Source organism: Triticum dicoccoides, chromosome 7A (genome assembly GCF_002162155.2).
Source record: "Triticum dicoccoides isolate Atlit2015 ecotype Zavitan chromosome 7A, WEW_v2.0, whole genome shotgun sequence".
In the NCBI taxonomy this organism is placed as follows: Eukaryota; Viridiplantae; Streptophyta; class Magnoliopsida; order Poales; family Poaceae; genus Triticum; species Triticum dicoccoides.
Window position 1 is genome coordinate 662,610,505 of NC_041392.1, and position 18,441 is coordinate 662,628,945.

Below are 18,441 nucleotides of genomic sequence, written 5' to 3' on the forward strand. Positions count from 1 at the left end.
TGAGACGGGATGCAAGGCTTGATAAGGCGAAAAGAACTTGAACAAAAAGGACAGAACACTCCGGTTGAATGGATAAGCGCGAAAAGAACACGATCCAAGATGATGAGAGAATAGAGCAACATGACAATGGCTCCGGAACAAAAGAATAGAAGATAGATAATTGAAATAAAAGAATGGAGACAAAAATGCCATCTTATGCCACAAAAGAGCTTGAGAAGGCATCCTTAGGAGAAGGGTCGAACGGAGTTGTTGGAAAAACCAGCAACAAAAAGAATAAGCTTGAAATGGTCTTATGGAATACATCTCAAAATTATGAGGTGACAACCTGCCATTCACGGGAAAAGAATTGGATTGGTATGAACAAGGAGACGAGAAAGCTTATTTCACCGGAAGGATGAAAGAAGAACTTGGGTCCTATATGGGCACCATAAATAGCAACAATCCTTAGGGAAAGCTTTAGGTGGAACATAAGCCAAGATAACTCCAATGACGAGATTGATGGATTTAAATAACTCATTCTTGACAACATGTGAATCATGATACATGAACTCAAATTATCAAAAATGACATAATACCACCTCCAATGATACAATAGAAAGAATTGCACTCCGGATAGCAAGATGAAGAATGCTTGAGCTCCTTAGAAAAGAATCTCAATGAACACTTGGAGAAGGGATATAAATCCTTGATGAACCAACATGTAGAACCTTCATGAAGAACTCCGGTAGACAAAAAAGAATAACGAAAATAAAGAGAAGTCGGAAACACAAGGTGACACCTTGTAATGATTTAGATGGATCTCCGTGATAATTAGAGCTTGGAACTCCGGGAAAGAAAGACGAGCACTTGAAACCAAAAATTTAATCATCGTGAACAAACTCCGGAAGAAAAGATTAACATATGGATGAAACAAGAATAAGAATTACATTATGCTTATCCTTCACCAATTTAAATTGATGACAAGCAATGGAATTGGCATACTATTTATTCTCGTAAAAAGGATTAATATAGATATAGCACAAACTTGAGGAAGGTCTTCAACGAACCACCGGTAGAATTGAAACCACGAATGATTTGATAAGGAAGAGAAATCTTGAACGAACCACCGTAAGAATTAAAAATGAATGAAGAGAAGATAAAGAAACACCGAGAGAAATTAGCAAATGAACGAAAATACTTGCTAGGATTTAGATACATGAGAACGAAGAGATCATGCGTTGATTAAAGAATATTGAATGATGCACCGGTGAGATTTGGGGAACGAGAGTTGAAAGCTGAGAATGAACAAGTCTTCTGAAATGATGGGCTCCGGATAATCGAACTGAAAAGACTCCTGAATTGCTCCGGATAGGTGAAAAGAATTCTCACAATAAAAAACAATTATGAGGGGATGGCATCAAGCTAGAATCACGAATCTTTGAGAGGATGGACAAGATTGAGAGAGAAAAATCTTCTTCGGTCTTCAAAATCTGAGAATGACGATGAAAAACACCACCAAATTATTGAGATACTCCGGGATGAAAAATGGAATGTTGAGCCAATGATGAAAAGAATTTAACCGATCTTGGAGAAGGACATTTGACTGATGATAATTCATTCTTACGTCAAACTTCGAAATGAAATTTGAGGATAGCTCCAGAAAATAAGAAGAGTTAGGTAAGATCCTGGAAAAAAGACCTGTGGGTTAGGGCCCACTCAAAAGATACATTGTTGAATGATTTAAAAGATAGATTGCGCCGGTTGAAATAAATGGCTTGAAAGAGGTAACATCCTCGAAAGATCTTGAACGAATGTAGAGTGGAAACACGAATCTTCGAGATATCTTGAGCACTCCGAAATAATTGAATAGCGAGAAGTGGATGATTAAGAGGTGCACCGGTATGATAAAACTTCTGAAACGAGAAAAGGATATGATCAACACCAAAAACTTGAATTGAATCTACCGGAGAAGAAAGGAATGAAGAGTGATGAATGAGTAGAGCATCTTCAAGAGAACCACCGCGTAAGAACATTGACGGGAAAGAATGAAGAGACTTCTCATCAATAACATAATAGTTGGTTAAGAATTCCGAATCCTTGAAGGAAAGAGGGTGGGAGGGCGAAAAAAATAAAGGCAACTTGGAGACGGATGAAACAAACACCGTTGAGAAGAACTGATACTAGATCTTGCGGATGTTGAAAATAGACAAATCCGCTTGAAGAGAAGCACACCGGTTGAAAAGGATTGGCAAGACAATCTTGATGATCAAGAATGAGTAGTATTCATATAGGAATATGAGAACACTACTTAGACAAGGGATGGAATCAACATTTGACTTCGAAGCAACTCGAATACCACAACTCAAAAACAAAACAAATGATTGGCTTGCAAAATAAGCGGGAACAAATATATGATAGAGATTCCGTCCGAAGTTTTCGTGGTGGGGCCTACACGGGCTCGATCGTACAGCACCATCATGTACAAGGCAGTGCACATGACATACGAAGCGTCCCTGAGTCGGCATAGCCAAGGACTCTTTAAGACACAACGAGACCACTGTAAAACCAACCGTGAATAGGCGGACCACTAAACATCGAACCCCAATTCCATATCATATATCCGTCGGAAAGATATCCTAAGAGCTACTTGAATCCTACTTATAAACTCCCGAAATTTTTCGGTTATGCAATCAGGTGTTGGAAATACAGGGAAAGCATAATATCTCACCCAAAACTAACAAATCCTACATCCAGCTGTATCTATTCTTCAACACATAACCAAGAAACCTTTAGAAAATGTCTACCTCAACCTTCGAAAAGCATCCATTATACGAGTTATGGCAATACTCCCGAAGTCCCGCCCCAGTACTGGGTGGCGTCGAGGTTATTTCATCAACAACTGCATAAAAGAGATTTTCGATGTCGACGAAACTAAACTCAGGTATTCCAGAACTGCAACGATAAAATTGTGACGACAACACCTCTAAGCTCAACTCCCCGGGACACTGCCACAACCCCTAAATAACAGAAGGCCCCAAAAACAATGTTCTCGTGACAAATCGATATGGGACACTGCCTCACTTGCGACATTGCCACTATGTATCCTTATAAGAGAAAAAGATACATAGTTGGCTTACAATCACCACTTCACACAATACAAAAATAAAGTATTACATCATCCAGATAGAATCAAGATCCGACTACGAAACCAAAATAAAAGAAGACTGCCCCAAATGCTACACAGATCCCCGATCGACCCCAACTCCACTACTGATCAACTGAAATTTTGCAAGCATGCATTAGTCACAATATTCCAGCTAGTTTCTCCAGAGTAAGCATTATTGCAAGGATGCAGTGGAAATTTGCAAAATTTGGTGCCATTATTTAACTCCGATCCCGTAGGATGAAGAGACCGAGCTACAGATTTTCAGCCTCTTCCACAAATCAGAGGAACTTGCAAGAGGAAGCTACCTGTGAATTTCTGCTGCTAGCTAACATTCATTTAACTGCATAGACACAGGTTCAGGTCTTGATACAGATTCAGTTTGTTACCAATTTTACAACTTGTACCTGTAGTTTACATTCCTAGTATAAACTTGCAGAAGTACGACATCAAACTGTCAAAATGAGAAATAGGTAGCTGGTAGGAACCCGAGTTTATTTCATTGCGTAGTGCGGGTCATTAAAATAGAGAACAATTATCATTCTACAATTAAAATACTTAAAAGGGGAAAATTAACAAGACTCCAACATCCAAGGAAGGAATTACAGCATTAGCTCTCAAGCCTGGCAGGGCAAAAGCTCTTAGGCGGCAACTGCATGTTTTGAGAAACAAGACATCAATGAAATGAAATGAAATAACTAATGCCCTATGAGAGTAACTATGACAAAAAATATAGCTCCATCTGGAATTAAATCCATAGCTAAAACATTACTTTCATCATGTACGGCTGTGGGAATAAAGACCAACTGAAATTACATAAACTCGTATCATGAAAGTCAAACAACTTCTACCAGAAGAATTTACAGTAACTCTGTACTGTGAGGAAGTCAAACACCTGAGTTCCAGAAATTAATGTGATAAGATTACCCAATAGAAATCTCTAGGTTATAAACAAAGATGTTTCAAGCGTCATTCACTTACAAGTCTGTACCATTAATGCATTAGCTACTAATTCATGCTACTAACGTCCAGCTAATTCAATTCCTTTTCACAATTCATATCCAATTCAATTCGTGGCATTTGCTTCTGAATCAGGTTTCACAACATGGTCTAGGTAACTTGTTTCAGAACGATATTCCAGCTTGTTTCTCCAGAGTAGCAATTGTGGATGCAGTGAAAATTGTGAAATTTCGTGCCGTTATTTAACTCCCATCTCGTAGGGTCAAGAGACGAAGCTGATGACAACACACGCTCTACCGAGCTTTTCAGCACCTTCCACAAATCAGAGGAACTTGCAAGAGGATAGTTAAACTCGGCAACAATCAGAATTAAAGCGAGTGATAAAACAGAGGCCAATAACCAACAGAAGGAATAAAGATGCTAGATCATGGCTCAGATCGGTATATAACAGGTTTTTCAGTCAAGAATTTTCAGAAGCAGAACTGGCATGTTTGCTTAAAGTGTTTATCATCACCGCCATTTATCAATATAGCAACATAAACAAACCAAGAACAGTAACAAAAGAATGCTTTGGTATTTGCAGTGGCTCATATTAAGAAATTCAATCATGTTTTCCCTTGTACTTCACGAGTTAATCAGAACCACGGGTAAGATTCTAATCACTGCCACCAAACCACAATCCAAGATCCAACGCAAAAACAGAGGAAAAAAGATGTGATGCGAATGTATCCGTTACTCTGACACAGGCTGCTCATCCACGCGTGTCGCGGCCTGCAACACTGAACGGCAGCGTGGATCTAGCACAGCATTGGGGCTTTCCTTCATCACAGCGGACCGAGGTCCGTCCGACAAGCCCGGGGTTAGCATCGTGCAGAAGAAAATTACTCATCGCCAAGAGAAGAACAAGCAAAAAGGGGCAGAGCAAAAAAGTGTACGAACGCAACAATCATATTGCCTACGGGAAGCCATGGCAATTGAAAAGATTTCTTGACGCGATCCCGCCAAAACGAATTTCTTACGTCACAGAATCAGAAAACTAAACTATGATAGATCAAGGCTCAAATCGGTATATTGGTTTTTCAATCATGAACTTTCAGAAGCAGAACTGGCATGTTTTTTTAACATGCACAACTGGCATGTTAGATTGAAGTGTCTATCATCACCGACATGTACAAAAAAACATAATAAACAAAAATTATCAGAAAGAAAAAGGGATTCAGTATTTGTAGCACATTTTTCCCATAATTTGGTTGTGACAACGATGCATTTTTGGTGCCGGTAGTGTTCTTTGCAGCCTGATCAGCATCTTACTGTAGCTTTCATTTGACTGCATAGACACAGGTTTAGGTGATACAGATTCAGTTTGTTACCAATTTTACATGTTAGTGCAGATACAGATCCATGAGTTACCTGCATTCCGCAACTTTTACCTGTTGTTTACATTTATCAATTTGCAGAGTACAAGAATTTGCAAGACTTCAAACTGTTAAAATGAGAAATAAGTAGTAGGAAGCGCCTGGGAGTTTATTTCATTGCGTAGTGCAGCTCATTAAAATAGAGAATAATTATCATTCTGATTGAAGACCCTACTTATCACAAGATCATGGTTTGAACTTTGTAAATGAAAAATTAAGTAAAGATTATAGTTAGAAAAAATACTGGACAAAATTAACAAGGCTCCGACATCCAAGGAAGGTCTTAGCTCCCAAGCCTGGCAGGGCAAAAGCTCGGAGTGGCAAATGCTTTAGTTATTTCCCCAATATCAAATCAATGAAATGAAATAACAACAAACGCCCTATCAGAGTAACTATGACAAAAAATATAGCTCCATCTGGAATTAAATCCATAGCTAAAACATTAATTTCATCATGTAGGGCTGTGGGAATAAAGACAAGCTGAAATTACATAAACTCCAAGTCAAACAACTTCTTCCAGAAGAATTTACAATAATTCATAGTACCATGAAAGGAAGTCAAACGACTGAGTTCCAGAAATTAACGCAATAAGATTACCCAATAGAAATCTCTTGGTTATAAAACCATGCCATAAAGATGTTACAAGCGTCATTTCACTTACAAGTAAAATGTCTGCACCGTTACTGCATTAGCTACTAATTCGTGCTAGAGTCCAGCAAATTCGATTACTTTAAACAATTCATATCCAATTCAATTCATGGCATTTGTTTCTGAATCGGGTTTCAAGTTCACAATATGGTCTAAGTAACTTGTTTCTCCAGAGTAGCAGTTGTTGCGAGGATGCAGTGAAGATTTGTGAAATTTCGTGCCGTTATTTAACTCCCATCTCGTAGGATCAAGAGACGAAGCTGATGACAACACATGCTGTACCGAGATTTTCAGCCTCTTCCACAAATCAGAGGAACTTGCGAGAGGATAGTTAAACTCGGCAACAATAATAAATAAAGCCAGTGAAACAGAGAGCAACAACCAAAAGAAGGAATGAAGATTAGATCATGGCTCAGATCAGTATATAACAGGTTTTTCAGTCATGAATTGTCAGAAGCAGAACTGGCATGTTTGCTTGAAGTGTTTATCATCACCGCCATGTACAATCAATATCAAACCAAGAACAGTAAAAAAGGAAGGATTTAGTATTTACAGTGGCTCATATTAAGAAATTCAACCATGTTTTCCCTTGTACTTCATGAGTTAATCAGAAGCGCGGGTAAGATTCTAATCACTGCCACCAAAAAACCACCCAAGATCCGAAGCAAAAGCAGATGTGATGTGAATGTATCCGTTACTCTGACACAGGCTGCTCATCCACGCGTAGTGTCGCGGCCTGCAACACTGAACGGCGGCGTGGATCTAGCACAGCATTGGGGCTTTCCTTCATCACAGTGGACCGAGGTCCGTCCGACAAGCCCGGGGTTAGCATCGTGCAGAACCAAGAAAATCACTCATCGGCGACAAGAGAAAAACAAGCAAAACGAAGGGAGAGAGAACAAAAAAAGAATTGTACGCAAGCAACAATCATATTGCCTACTGGAAGCCATGGCAATTGAAACGATTTCTTGACGCGTCGATCTATCCCCTCCCCGAGAAGATTGGCGGCATGGGAGCCGCCAACTTATCAAGAATCGAGAGAGGAAAACGCAAGTAAGCAGGATTTCGATTTATAAAAAAAAGTAAGAAGCAAATCGCGGACGGGAAAAGAGAGGGCGAGAGCGAGAGGTAGGGGACGAAGATACAGCGGGGGCGGGGGCGGGGGCGGGGGCGGCGGCGCGGGCTGGGAACCCTAGGATGGTGGTGGGATTGGGCGATCGCTTCGGAGTTTATTTATAGCCTCCCTGGCGGCGAGTGGAAGGAGAGGCGTGGCGCGGCGTGGGAAAGGAGAAAACCTAGGAGGAGTTTTTGCGGGCCTCTTTGCGATGACCGTTTCAGGAGATGGGCTGAGTAGCAAAACTAGGCCCTGTGTAAGCCATGAGCGTGGGCCTGGAATTTCTTTTGTGTACGGTGCAATTTTGGCTAAAAAAAATATGCCTAAAAATCCCCAAAAAAAGATGCCTAAAAAAGGCTAAAAAATATTATTGTGCGTGTGCATGGCTCGCTTTTCTTTCTTCCACATGAAGAAAGAAAAGGCGATCTCGCCAGCCGCCACGAGAGTTTTCTTCCGCCGATGACCTTGGTCGTTGGTGGTGAGGGTGATTGCCGGATCCACGTGTGTGGATTGTATAGTTTTAGGTTTTAGGCCTTGGTAGCTTAGGTTTTTGGGTTGTTTAATGTCTTGGCTTTAGCGGCGGCGATGGCGATGTTGAATAAAGAATCTTCAAATCCTTCGCTGACAAGGTGATCGGCCCTATGGTTGGAGATGGATTTGGAAAGAAGATTGATCAAGCAAGGATGGCGTGGCGGCAGTGGCATCCTCATTGTCGACTTATGACCTCAGGCTCCGTCCTTGAGACTGTGTTTGCTTCAGCACCAGCGCGGATCTTGGGATGTGGTCCAGGAACGGATATAGATTGTGGTCTGCATCAGGGGCATCTGGAAGATGGCGGATGATGTGTTGGGTTCGTGTTTTGTGTTTGACAGGTATGGTTTCCTCCTCCGACGTATTGGTTGTGTGGGGGTCCAGATATGGAGTTCGATGGCGTGTATGGGTGTGTTGCCTTGATCTGATTCGTTCAACGGCAATGGCTTCGCCTTTGGTAAGCCATTCTAGAGGTCCCCAAAGTTGCATATAAGCGATGGAGCCGCGTCGAGCTCAAGTGAGGATGTGATCCGTCATTTCCCCCCTCTTTGGTGGCTGTTGTGATGGCGTCGGAGGCAAGTGACATACGTTGTTGTCAAGCTTAGGGGATTCCTCAATCTTAATTGTATTTTTCTTTTTGAATGGCGTTTCTTTGTGTAAAGTCTAGCATTTTGCTATCTTTTCAGTTTTGTACATGGTTGGTATTATGATTTTTATGATATAAATGAGACATGTGTCACCATGCAAAAAAATGTGTTTTTTAGAGAAAATCGTTGTCACTTTATTAATTGTTCATAGCTCCCTCGGTAGCAATCTCCAAGCTAACACACCCAGGAGATACATGGAGCCAAGTTTTACAGAGAGATCTAATACAACCTTCCCTAACTAGGACATCTATGGCTTTATTCGCCGAACACCGCACCCAAGCAACCCTAAACTCCTCAAAAGAGTCCAGTAAACCTTTGATCTCCTCAACTGGTTGCCCATTAGTTGAGAGATCCTTTTGCACATTCTTGATCTTACTCACCGCTCCTAGAGAGTTCGTTTCGAGGACCACCTTCTGGATTTGTAGTTCTTGTGTTGGGATCAGAGCCATCTGGCACGCCAATAGCTCGGACACCTCTGCACCGTGAGTGGAGGGGGGAAATATTGTGTTACAATAAGCCTTTCATAGCATTCTCTCTAAAAACATCTCGTATAATGACATGTTTTTTAACCCAAAACTCCAGTCTGTTGTAACCATTATGAAATGTTACAGTCCGCTATAGGCTGCACCAAAAGAACTCGCCAGTTCAAGGATGGCGTTTTGGCACTTCGGGCATATTGCTCTCCATAACTATAGTTTCATAGTTTGGCTTGGTGTTTGTGTCACTTACTTGCCTCCCACCCCCATCCCCCCCTCGCACCCCTGCCCGGAAGGGGCCCTAACAGATTTGTTTTCCTTTGTGAGGTAAAAGGAAAGTTAATGAACCTGCAAATATCGACAAAACAACAAGTAGTATTGACCAAGGAAAACAACTCATGATAAAGACAAATATACGTTTTGACCAGAAAAGCCGTATATTTCTTGCTGACATCGAATCCTTGTTTTGTCAATTGAGTCTTAGTAGCTACTTATGCTAACTTTTACAGTCGAATAATATTTCTAATGAAATGTGCACATTGGACCCTAACAATGACCATAACCGAGAGTCTCGTGCCATAAGGCTATAAGTGTACCCACAAAGAAAAAAAGGCTATAAGTGGTGTTTTTGGTTTGTTAGTTATAGAATCTTGGTTTGGCGATCAAGGAGCTCTATAATGTTATGTGCCACACATTTAAGAAAACCCTTAAGGAACATTGAGTTTTTTTTGCAAGGAACTTCCTTGAGCCTCACAAAGCTTGCATGTACCTCGTATCGCATCCATTTTTGGTGCCTACGCAACAAGTTATTCAACATGCCCTTGATTAACGCATTAACACTATTCATGTAACTATATGTTCATACATGAGCCCTCTCTAAAACCTTTAGAATGTCATTATAAGTGTGACGCCCGGATAATCAAGCTACAGTAAACCTCTGCTAATGATACCACGTTGCCTCGATTACTGTTGCTAACCTCGCGTTAAATCAAAAAGTTTCAAAATCAAATTTGATTTTTCGACAAACAATAAAAGTATTCAAATATAAAATATAAAATGTTCGCGTTGTGACCAATAATGCAAAGGTAATTATGGTGGAGAAGCCACATTTTTATAAAATAATTAAATGCACTAAGGTATTTAAGACAGTAGCTAAAATCAATAATGAAATGCCTTTTAAAAAATTTATAAAATATTAAACTATCTTATTTAGTTGACCAAACTTAGGTGACAGTAATATATTTTTTTAGACTAAATTAGGGACTATTTTTATAATCTATAAAACTAAAATAAAGAGAGAAACTAGAAATAAAACAGAAAAATAAAAATACAAAACAAATAAAAAAATAAAGAAAAGGGGCAAAGCCTCCCCTCCCTCACTGGGCCGAATGGCCCATCTGGCCATCTAGGCCACCAGGAGGCCCACCCCATCCCGCGTTTATGTTGGGTTTCGTAGTAATTTCAAAAAAATTCCTACGCACACGCAAGATCATGTGATGCATAGCAACGAGAGGGGAGAGTATTGTCTACGTACCCACGCAGACCGACTGCGGAAGCGTTGACACAACGTAGAGGAAGTAGTCGTACGTCTTCACGATCCAACCGATCAAGCACCGAAACTACGGCACCTCCGAGTTCGAGCACACGTTCAGCTCGATGACGATTCCTGGACTCCGATCCAGCAAAGTGTCGGGGAAGAGTTCCGTCAGCACGACGGCGTGGTGACGATCTTGATGTACTATAGCAGCAGGGCTTCGCCTAAACTCCGCTACAGTATTATCGAGGACTATGGTGGCTGGGGGCACCGCACACGGCTAAAGAATAGATCACGTGGATCAACTTGTGTGTTTCTGGGGCGCCCCTGCCTCCGTATATAAAGGACTAGAGGGGTGGAGGCTGGCCGGCCAAGGGTGGCGCGCCAGGAGAGTCCTACTCCCTCTAGGAGTAGGATCCCCCCCCCAATCCTAGTTGGAATAGGACTCCTTGAGGGGGGAAAGAGAGAGAGAGGGGGCCGGCCACCTCTCCTAGTCCTAATAGGACTAGGGGAGGGGGGAGGCGCGTGGCCACCTTTGGGCTGCTCCTTTCTCCTTTCCACTAAAGCCCACTAAGGCCCATATAGCTCCCGGGGGGGGGGTCCGGTAACCTCCCGGTACTCCGGTAAAATCCCGATTTCACCCGGAACACTTCTGATATCCAAACATAGGCTTCCAATATATCAATCTTTATGTCTCGACCATTTCGAGACTCCTCGTCATGTCTGTGATCACATCCGGGACTCCGAACAACCTTCGGTATATCAAAATGCATAAACTCATAATATAACTGTCATCGTAACCTTAAGCGTGCGGACCCTACGGGTTCGAGAACAATGTAGACATGACCGAGACACGTCTCCGGTCAATAACCAATAGCGGGACCTGGATGCCCATATTGGCTCCTACATATTCTACGAAGATCTTTATCGGTCAGACCGCATAACAACTTATGTTGTTCCCTTTGTCATCGGTATGTTACTTGCCCGAGATTCGATCGTCGGTATTCCAATACCTAGTTCAATCTCGTTACCGGCAAGTCTCTTTACTCGTTCTGTGATACATCATCCCGCAACTAACTCATTTAGTTGTAATGCTTGCAAGGCTTAAGTGATGTGCATTACCGAGAGGGCCCAGAGATACCTCTCCGACAATCAGAGTGACAAAACCTAATCTCGAAATACGCCAACCCAACATGTACCTTTGGAGATACCTATAGTACTCCTTTATAATCACCCAGTTACGTTGTGACGTTTGGTAGTACCCAAAGTGTTCCTCCGGTAAACGGGAGTTGCATAATCTCATAGTTATAGGAACATGTATAAGTCATGAATAAAGCAATAGCAACATACTAAACGATCGGGTGCTAAGCTAATGGAATGGGTCATGTCAATCAGATCATTCTCTTAATGATGTGATCCCGTTAATCAAATAACAACTCATTTTTCATGGTTAGGAAACATAACCATCTTTGATTAACGAGCTAGTCAAGTAGAGGCATACTAGTGACACTTTGTTTGTCTATGTATTCACACATGTATTATGTTTTCGGTTAATACAATTCTAGCATGAATAATAAACATTTATCATGATTATAAGGAAATAAATAATAACTTTATTATTGCCTCTAGGGCATATTTCCTTCAGTCTCCCACTTGCACTAGAGTCAATAATCTAGATTACACCGTAATGATTCTAACACCCATGGAGCCTTGGTGCTGATCATGTTTTGCTCGTGGAAGAGGCTTAGTCAACGGGTCTGCTGTTGGTGAACGTTGCAGAAAACAAAAATTTTCCTACTCGTTTCACCAAGATCATCTAGGAGTTCATCTAGCAACGAGTCATTGGATGCATCTACGTACCTTGTAGATCGCGAGCGGAAGCGTTCAAAGAACGGGGATGATGTAGTCGAACACGACGTGATTCGAATCACCGGAGATCCTAGCACCGAACGGACGGCACCTCCGCGTTCAACACACGTACGGAACAGCCACGTCTCCTCCTTCTTGATCCAGCAAGGGAGGGAGGAGAGGTTGAGGGAGATGGCACCAGCAGCAGCACGACGGCGTGGTGTTGATGGAGCTGCAGTACTCCGACAGAGCTTCGCTAAGCGCTATGGAGTTGGAGGAGATGTTGGGGAGGGAGAAGGAGGCAACCAAAGGCCAAGGACTCAAGGTATGAAGTCCCTCCTCTCCCCCACTATATATAGGGGTGCCAAGGGGGGGTGGCCGGCCCTAGGAGATCCAATCTCCTAGGGGTGCGGCGGCCAAGGGGGGTTTCCCTCCCCCCCAAGGCACCTAGGAGGTGCCTTCCACTAGTAGGACTCCTCCCCCTTGGAAACCCTAGGCGCATGGGCCTTGTGGGGCTGGTGCCCTTGGCCCAAGCAGGCCAAGGCGCACCCCCTACAGCCCATGTGGCCCCCGGGGATGGGTGGCCCCACCCGGTGGGCCCCCGGGACCCCTCCGGTGGTCCCGGTACAATACCGATAACCCCGAAACTTGTCCCGATGCCCGAAACAGGACTTCCCATATATAAATCTTTACCTCCGGACCATTCCGGAACTCCTCGTGACGTCCGGGATCTCATCCGGGACTCCGAACAACATTCGGGTTACTGCATATACATATTCCTACAACCCTAGCGTAACCGAACCTTAAGTGTGCAGACCCTACGGGTTCGGGAGACAAGCAGACATGACCGAGACGACTCTCCGGTCAATAACCAACAGCGGGATCTGGATACCCATGTTGGCTCCCACATGCTCCACGATGATCTCATCGGATGAACCACGATGTCGAGGATTCTATCAACCCCGTACGCTATTCCCTTTGTCTATCGATATGTTACTTGCCCGAGATTCGATCGTCGGTATCCCAATACCTCGTTCAATCTCGTTACCGGCAAGTCACTTTACTCGTACCGTAATGCATGATCCCGTGACCAGACACTTGGTCACTCTGAGCTCATTATGATGATGCATTACCGAGTGGGCCCAGTGATACCTCTCCGTCATACGGAGTGACAAATCCCAGTCTTGATCCATGTCACCCAACAGACACTTTCGGAGATACCCGTAGTCTACCTTTATAGTCACCCAGTTACGTTGTGACGTTTGGCATACCCAAAGCACTCCTACGGTATCCGGGAGTTACACGATCTCATGGTCTAAGGAAAAGATACTTTGACATTGGAAAACTCTAGCAAACGAACTATACGATCTTGTGCTATGTTTAGGATTGGGTCTTGTCCATCACATCATTCTCCCAATGATGTGATCTCGTTATCAATGACATACAGTGTCCATAGTCAGGAAACCATGACTATCTGTTGATCAACGAGCTAGTCAACTAGAGGCTCACTAGGGACATGTTGGTGTCTGTTATTCACACATGTATTACGATTTCCGGATAACACAATTATAGCATGAATAAAGACAATTATAATGAACAAGGAAATATAATAATAATGCTTTTATTATTGCCTCTAGGGCATATTTCCAACAGTCTCCCACTTGCACTAGAGTCAATAATCTAGTTACATTGTGATGAATCGAACACCCATGGAATTCTGGTGTTGATCATGTTTTGCTCTAGGGAGAGGTTTAGTCAACGGATCTGCTATATTCAGGTCCGTATGTACTTTACAAATCTCTATGTCTCCATCTTGAACATTTTCACGAATGGAGTTGAAGCGACGCTTGATGTGCCTTGTCTTCTTGTGAAACCTGGGCTCCTTGGCAAGTGCAATAGCTCCAGTGTTGTCACAGAAGAGCTTGATCGGCCCCGACGCATTGGGTATGACTCCTAGGTCGGTGATGAACTCCTTCACCCATATTGCTTCATGTGCTGCCTCCGAGGCTGCCATGTACTCCGCTTCACATGTAGATCCCGCCACGACGCTTTGCTTGCAACTGCACCAGCTTACTGCCCCACCATTCAAAATATACACGTATCCGGTTTGTGACTTAGAGTCATCCAGATCTGTGTCTAAGCTAGCGTCGACGTAACCCTTTACGACGAGCTCTTCGTCACCTCCATAAACGAGAAACATTTCCTTAGTCCTTTTCAGGTACTTCAGGATATTCTTGACCGCTGTCCAGTGTTCCTTGCCGGGATTACTTTGGTACCTTCCTACCAAACTGACGGCAAGGTTAACATCAGGTCTGGTACACAGCATGGCATACATAATAGAACCTATGGCTGAGGCATAGGGGATGACGCTCATCTCTTCTATATCTTCTGCCGTGGTCGGACATTGAGCTGAGCTCAATTTCACACCTTGTAACACAGGCAAGAACCCTTTCTTGGATTGATCCATATTGAACTTCTTCAATATCTTATCAAGGTATGTGCTTTGTGAAAGACCTATGAGGCGTCTTGATCTATCTCTATAGATTTTGATGCCTAATATATAAGCAGCTTCTCCAAGGTCCTTCATTGAAAAACTTTTATTCAAGTAGGCCTTGATGCTGTCCAAGAGTTCTATATCATTTCCCATCAAAAGTATGTCATCTACATATAATATGAGAAATGCTACAGAGCTCCCACTCACTTTCTTGTAAACGCAGGCTTCTCCATAAGTCTGTGTAAACCCAAACGCTTTGATCATCTCATCAAAGCGAATGTTCCAACTCCGAGGTGCTTGCACCAGCCCATAAATCGAGCGTTGGAGCTTGCACACTTTGTCAGCATTCTTAGGATCGACAAAACCTTCCGGCTGCATCATATACAATTCTTCCTTAAGGAAACCATTAAGGAATGCCGTTTTGACGTCCATTTGCCATATTTCGTAATCATAGAATGCGGCAATTGCTAACATGATTCGGACGGACTTCAGCTTCGCTACCGGTGAGAAAGTCTCATCGTAGTCAACCCCTTGAACTTGTCGATAACCCTTAGCGACAAGCCGAGCTTTATAGATGGTCACATTACCATCCGCGTCTGTCTTCTTCTTAAAGATCCATTTATTTTCTATGGCTCGCCGTTCAACGGGCAAGTCAGTCAAAGTCCATACTTCGTTCTCATACATGGATCCTATCTCGGATTTCATGGCTTCTAGCCATTTGTCGGAATCTGGTCCCGCCATCGCTTCTTCATAGTTCGAAGGTTCACCGTTGTCTAACAACATGATTTCCAAGACAGGGTTGCCGTACCACTCTGGTGCGGAACGCGTCCTTGTGGACCTTCGAATTTCAGTAGGAGCTTGATCAGAAGTATCTTGATCATTATCATTAACTTCCTCTCTAGTCGGTGCTGGCACCTCAGGAACATTTTCTTGAGTTGCGCCATTTCCCGGTTCAAGAGGCAATACTTCATCAAGCTCTACTTTCCTCCCACTTACTTCTTTCGAGAGAAACTCTTTCTCCAGAAAGGACCCATTCTTGGCAACAAAGATCTTGCCTTCGGATCTAAGGTAGAAGGTGTACCCAATAGTTTCTTTTGGGTACCCTATGAAGACGCATTTTTCCGATTTGGGTTCGAGCTTTTCAGGTTGAAGTTTCTTGACATAAGCATCGCATCCCCAAACTTTTAGAAACAACAGCTTAGGTTTCTTTCCAAACCATAATTCATATGGTGTCGTCTTAACGGATTTCGACGGAGCCCTATTTAAAGTGAATGCGGCAGTCTCTAAAGCATAGCCCCAAAAAGAAAGCGGTAAATCGGTAAGAGACATCATAGATCGCACCATATCTAACAGAGTGCGATTACGACGTTCGGACACACCATTACGCTGAGGTGTTCCAGGTGGCGTGAGTTGTGAAACTATTCCACATTTTCTTAAGTGTGCCCCAAACTCGTGACTCAAGTATTCTCCTCCACGATCTGATCGTAGAAACTTGATTTTCCTGTCACGTTGATTTTCAACCTCACTCTGAAATTCCTTGAACTTTTCAAAGGTTTCAGACTTGTGTTTCATTAAGTAGATATACCCATACCTACTTAAATCATCAGTGAGGGTGAGAACATAACGATAGCCACCGCGAGCCTCAACACTCATCGGACCGCACACATCAGTATGTATGATTTCCAATAAGTCGGTTGCTCGCTCCATTGTTCCTAAGAACGGAGTCTTGGTCATTTTACCCATAAGGCATGGTTCGCACGTGTCAAATGATTCATAATCAAGAGACTCTAAAAGTCCATCAGCATGGAGCTTCTTCATGCGTTTGACACCTATGTGACCAAGGCGGCAGTGCCACAAGTATGTGGGACTATCATTATCAACCTTACTTCTTTTGGTACTCACATTATGAACATGTGTAGCATCACGTTCGAGATTCATAAAGAATAAACCATTCACCATAGGAGCATGACCATAAAACATATCTCTCATAAAAATGGAACAACCATTATTCTCAGATTTAAAAGAGTAGCCATCTCGAATTAAACGAGATCCCGATACAATGTTCATGCTCAAAGCTGGCACTAAATAACAATTATTAAGGTTTAAAACTAATCCCGAAGGGAGATGCAGAGGTAGCGTGCTGACGGCGATCACATTGACCTTGGAACCATTCCCGACGCGCATCGTCACCTCGTCCTTTGCCAGTTTCCGCTTATTCCGCAGCCCCTGCTTTGAGTTACAAATGTGAGCAACTGCACCGGTATCAAATACCCAGGAGCCACTACGGGCACTAGTAAGGTACACATCAATTACATGTATATCACATATACCTTTGGTTTTGCCGGCCTTCTTATCCGCTAAGTACTTAGGGCAGTTCCGCTTCCAGTGACCGCTTCCCTTGCAATAAAAGCACTCAGTCTCGGGCTTGGGTCCATTCTTTGGCTTCTTCCCGGCAGCTTGCTTGCCGGGCGCGGCAACCTCCTTGCCGTCCTTCTTGAAGCTCTTTTTACCCTTGCCTTTCTTGAACTTAGTGGTTTTATTGATCATCAACACTTGATGTTCCTTCCTGACTTCTACCTCCGCTGATTTCAGCATAGCAAATACTTCAGGAATGGTCTTTTCCATCCCCTGCATATTGAAGTTCATCAAAAGCTCTTGTAGCTTGGTGGAAGCGACTGGAGGATTCTGTCAATGACCGCATCATCCGGGAGATTAACTCCCAGCTGAGTCAAGCGGTTATGCAACCCAGACATAGTGAGTATGTGCTCACTGACAGAACTGTTTTCCTCCATCTTATAGCTGAAGAATTTGTCAGAGACTTCATATCTCTCGACCCGGGCATGAGCTTGGAAAACCATTTTCAGCTCTTCGAACATCTCATATGCTCCATGTCTCTCAAAACGCTTTTGGAGCCCCGGCTCTAGGCTGTAAAGCATGCCGCACTGAACGAGGGAGTAGTCATCGAAACGTGCCTGCCAAGCGTTCATAACATCTTGTTCTGCAGGGAGAACGGGTGCGTCACCAAGCGGTGCTTGTAGGACATAATCTTTCTTGGCAGCTATGAGGATGATCCTCAGGTTCCGGACCCAGTCCGTATAGTTGCTGCCATCGTCTTTCAGCTTAGTTTTCTCTAGGAACGCGTTGAAGTTGAGGACTACGTTGGCCATTTGATCTACAAGACATATTGCAAAGATTTTAGACTAAGTTCATGATAATTAAGTTCAACTAATCAAATTATTAGTGAACTCCCACTTAGATTAGACATCCCTCTAGTCATCTAAGTATTACATGATCTGAGTTAAACTAGACCGTGTCCGATCATCACGTGAGACGGACTAGTCAACATCGGTGAACATCTTCATGTTGATCGTATCTTCTATACGACTCATGCTCGACCTTTCGGTCTTCTGTGTTCCGAGGCCATGTCTGTACATGCTAGGCTCGTCAAGTCAACCTAAGTGTTTGCATGTGTAAATCTGTCTTACACCCGTTGTATGTGAACGTCTGAATAAAACACCCGATCATCACGTGGTGTTTTGAAACAGCGAACTGTCGCAACGGTGCACAGTTAGGGGGAACAGTTCTTGAATTTTATTGTGAGGGATCATCTTATTTACTACCATCGTTCTAAG

At 43.1% G+C, this 18,441-nt stretch overlaps 9 non-coding genes and 1 pseudogene across 9 annotated transcripts; all 10 read right to left on the minus strand.

Moving 5' to 3' along the window:
- Window positions 1-3,720: 3,720 nt before the first annotated feature.
- Window positions 3,721-3,827, minus strand: LOC119334811 (annotated as a pseudogene).
- Window positions 3,828-4,327: 500 nt separating this feature from the next.
- On the minus strand, window positions 4,328-4,433 carry LOC119334945. Its single transcript, XR_005161643.1, has one exon. It is a non-coding gene; the product is annotated as a small nucleolar RNA snoR97 (small nucleolar RNA).
- A 94-nt stretch (window positions 4,434-4,527) lies between these two features.
- LOC119334835 lies at window positions 4,528-4,624 on the minus strand. The gene has a single exon (XR_005161592.1). It is a non-coding gene; the product is annotated as a small nucleolar RNA Z223 (small nucleolar RNA).
- A 61-nt stretch (window positions 4,625-4,685) lies between these two features.
- On the minus strand, window positions 4,686-4,770 carry LOC119334958. The gene has a single exon (XR_005161655.1). It is a non-coding gene; the product is annotated as a small nucleolar RNA U36a (small nucleolar RNA).
- Window positions 4,771-4,823: 53 nt separating this feature from the next.
- Window positions 4,824-4,976, minus strand: LOC119334962. Its single transcript, XR_005161659.1, has one exon. It is a non-coding gene; the product is annotated as a small nucleolar RNA snoR134 (small nucleolar RNA).
- A 1,399-nt stretch (window positions 4,977-6,375) lies between these two features.
- LOC119334942 lies at window positions 6,376-6,481 on the minus strand. The gene has a single exon (XR_005161640.1). It is a non-coding gene; the product is annotated as a small nucleolar RNA snoR97 (small nucleolar RNA).
- An 89-nt stretch (window positions 6,482-6,570) lies between these two features.
- On the minus strand, window positions 6,571-6,667 carry LOC119334834. The gene has a single exon (XR_005161591.1). It is a non-coding gene; the product is annotated as a small nucleolar RNA Z223 (small nucleolar RNA).
- A 53-nt stretch (window positions 6,668-6,720) lies between these two features.
- LOC119334956 lies at window positions 6,721-6,805 on the minus strand. The gene has a single exon (XR_005161653.1). It is a non-coding gene; the product is annotated as a small nucleolar RNA U36a (small nucleolar RNA).
- A 43-nt stretch (window positions 6,806-6,848) lies between these two features.
- Window positions 6,849-7,004, minus strand: LOC119334963. The gene has a single exon (XR_005161660.1). It is a non-coding gene; the product is annotated as a small nucleolar RNA snoR134 (small nucleolar RNA).
- A 71-nt stretch (window positions 7,005-7,075) lies between these two features.
- LOC119334952 lies at window positions 7,076-7,196 on the minus strand. Its single transcript, XR_005161649.1, has one exon. It is a non-coding gene; the product is annotated as a small nucleolar RNA snoR111 (small nucleolar RNA).
- Between the last annotated feature and the right edge of the window lie 11,245 nt (window positions 7,197-18,441).